A 3,401-nucleotide genomic window follows, 5' to 3' on the forward strand; every position below is an offset into this window, starting at 1 on the left:
TTATATTTTGTTTGTTTGTTTGTTTTGTACAAAGGATACTTGCTGCATACCTAGGCAGGGGAGGCCTGTCTATGTAAACACGGTCTGTTCCTGAAGTCTTTCCCCCAGCTCATCACTAGATGTGAGGGGGGGAGGTCATTCAGACCCTCCTTACACTTTGTATTTAAAAACGCACCCAGAGCAAAACTCCACCACTTCCCAGACAAGCCTAGCACACACCATCCACCCAGGTATTAGCCTTCAACAGATCACGACTTTTACAATGATAGCTCACCAGGCCGACTCTGTACAAACCATACCTTAATTCTATGAGAGTGGTGACTATGGGGCTTCCAGGGTGCTGCTTTGAGCACAGCCTGCCACCCCTGGGCTGACACTGCAATGGAGACGTCCCCGTAGAGTCCCTCTCTCCCGGGATAAAGATGGCAGCAGGGCTGGCCTGGGTCACCTGATGTGGGCTCCTGGAGCTCAAGCTGTGGGGCTCAAAACTGGGGTGCAGATATCACATTAATCCAGGACAGTGGCTTGGGCTGTAAAGTTGCAGTGTAAGTGTCTCGGCTCAGGCTCAGGACCCTGCTCTAGGAGCCCAGAAGGTTGGGCGGGAGTTTGGCAAGTGAAAAAGGTAAAACCGCAGTGAAGTATTCCCCTGGACTCAATGGCATTTCTCCATTTTTCTCTCTGCTTCAGGGCAGGGACAAAAACAGGTCCTGTTGCATTCGTTATTTCAAAGGGAGGTTTAGGATTTTCATTCTCAGACATGGTGCACAAAGCAGGACTCAACCCTTGGCGTAAACTGAATGAGTCGCCCACAGATTCTAGCAGCCCCAATGAGCCACTTGGTGTGAGAGCTCGGACCTGCCCCTGTCCCAGAGGGAGGGGGTCGTTTGCGAGGGGACTGGAACACTGGCCTATCAGCCCTTCACACCCAGACTTTCAGTCACTCTATTATCAGTGCCTATGAGTGTAATTTAAACAACAAAACCAGCATCACTGGGCTACACCAAAGGTCCACCTATCTCTGTATCTTGTCTTCTGACAGCAGCCAGTACCAGGTGCCCCAAAAGCCACTCAACAAGGCACCACTGGGAGTTGAACCCAGGATCTCCTGTTTACAAGACAGGTGCTTTAGCCAGCTAAGCCATGGTGCACGTCTCTGGCTAACGTATGGTGTCTGCCCACACCTGACTCCCTGCCAACGCCCCCCACGGCCGGACAAGCGTTGCTTGTGTTGGATTCTGTAAAGCAGAGAAGCAGGTGAAGTTTTGCTCCCAAGGTGTGTGTGTGATTCTTTGGACAAGTCTGCGCTACAAAATTAGGTCAGTGTAACGACATTACTTTGGGGGGTAAAAAATTTAACCCCCCTGAGCAATGCCATTATGCCAACCTAATCCCACTGTAGATAGCACTGGATTAACAGGGGGACTTCTTCCCACCCACTCTGTCTCCGTTGGCTGAGGCCTGCTGGTCCACCTTTCGCTCGCTCCTCTCCTCCCCCAAGGCCTCATTGCCGGCTGCTCGTGCCTCTCCGCTCCCTACCCCACGGTCTGCCTGCCACCCACACTTCTCTGCCCCCTCTCCTGAGACAGACTCTGCCCGCCACCCACACTTCTCTGAGCCACCCACACTTCTCTGAGCCCTCCCATGAGACCTGCCCAGCCTGCCACACTCCTCTCTGTCCCCTCCCCTCACCTGCCCTGAGAACCGCTCACACCTCTCTGCCCCTCCCACGAGGCACCTGCCCGGAGGAAGTTGTGGCTCTTCAGTTTCAGTGCCTGAGCATCCTTGGCCCCAGTGGGAGCCAGGCTACGTCTACACGACAGAGTTATGCTGCTTTAGTTAAAGCGTTTTAATTAAGCCGCTGTTGCATGTCCACACTAGGCTGCTTGTGTCACCAGAGCGCATCCAAGCTAGCAGCTCTTGGATCGCCACAGAGAGCAGTGCATTGTGGGACGCTATCCCACTGTGCAACTGGCCGCAGGGTGCTTTGGGAAGGGTTTGCAATGCCTCGTGGGCAGCCACACGAGGCAGGTTTCTCTATCCCATTGTTCCATGGGCATCCGACTCGATTGCCAGCTGCTTTTCAGCTGCCGTGGGCGTGGTGGGCAGAGAGTGTGTGTGTGTTGGGGACAGACAGTGTGTGTGTTCGGGGAGCGTGTGTGTTGTGGAAGAGTGAGTGTGTTGGCACGCTGTCCCTAAGTTCAGACAGCTGCTGGAAGCAACCAGTCCTGAGTCAGGGGGAGGGGCGACACCCCAGTCCTGAGTCAGGGAGAGCGGGACACCCCAGTCCTGAGTCAGGGGGAGGGGAGACACCCCAGTCCTGAGTCGGGGGAGCGGGACAGCCCCGACATCAGCCCCCACTTCCCGCACTGGCTCAGCACAGCCCAGCAGTCTCTGTCACATACACACACTCACACACGCTGCTGCCTGCCTGGCTGTGTGTCAGGGTGCAGGAACACGGGGGTTCAGAGGGCCATGGGCTCAGCACTTTTTACCAGCCGTAAGGGTGGACAATGGAGGGGGGAACACGGTGGAGTCTTGGGGGGGGAGAGGCGTTCTGTGGCTGTGGCCTCAGGGGGAGGGGTGTGGCGAGGCATGGGGGAGCAGGGGCAGAGTGAGTGAGGGGCCTTGGGGAAAGGGGTGTCATGGGGGCACCACAGTTCAGACGCCGGTGGCCCCCCTCATAAGGAAGATTCTCCCACTGTTATTAGTGCTGGTTAAGAAGAGGGGAAAGTATCTGCATCTACCAACCTTTTATGGCTGTACAAGAAGCAGGGACAATACAGAAGGACCCACCTGGAAGTGCCAAATGGCTGGACTGGCTAATGCAACCTGCAGAAGTCCATGGCACACTGGGATATAGAGTCGAGTGTACATCACCGTCATTATTGCAAAGGGATAATGATAGGAAGGTTCACAATTGACTAAGTAGTTACATGCAGAGCTCATTGGCTATTCCTGCTCATTAGCGTCGCTGTGGACTGAGCTTTTTCCCCTCTCTGTCTCCCTTCTCGAAGAGCAGAAGTACCTCGAGCAGCGATGTGGCTCCTTCACACACCCGCTTAGATTTCAGGATGCTGGGAAGGTGTTTGGAGACTGTGCGAAAATCAAAGCTCTGTCCAGTGACGAACAGCCAACTGTGGGCATGTTCCCACCTTAAATCCCAGGCTTTATACCCTTTAAAACAAAGACACCTGTGCAAATAATTTAATTTTTTGCTTGCTACCGAGCCAAACCGAAATCATAAGAACAATAATATTTCTGTTTGACTCAAGGTGCATTTTTTGGAGAAAGTTGCCTGAAAAAGCCTAGCATCGGCTGGAAACTGTCACTTCCCTCGTGGTCTTGTGGTTAGAATGGATTCCATTCTCAGTCAGGGAAACTTTTCATCAACACATATCGAA

At 53.6% G+C, this 3,401-nt stretch overlaps 1 non-coding gene across 1 annotated transcript; it reads right to left on the bottom strand.

Annotated features, from left to right (window-relative positions):
- Positions 1-1,074: 1,074 nt before the first annotated feature.
- Positions 1,075-1,148, bottom strand: TRNAT-UGU (transfer RNA threonine (anticodon UGU)). The gene has a single exon. It is a non-coding gene; the product is annotated as a tRNA-Thr (tRNA).
- Positions 1,149-3,401: the final 2,253 nt, after the last annotated feature.

Source organism: Lepidochelys kempii, chromosome 28 (assembly GCF_965140265.1).
Source record: "Lepidochelys kempii isolate rLepKem1 chromosome 28, rLepKem1.hap2, whole genome shotgun sequence".
NCBI lineage: Eukaryota > Metazoa > Chordata > Testudines > Cheloniidae > Lepidochelys > Lepidochelys kempii.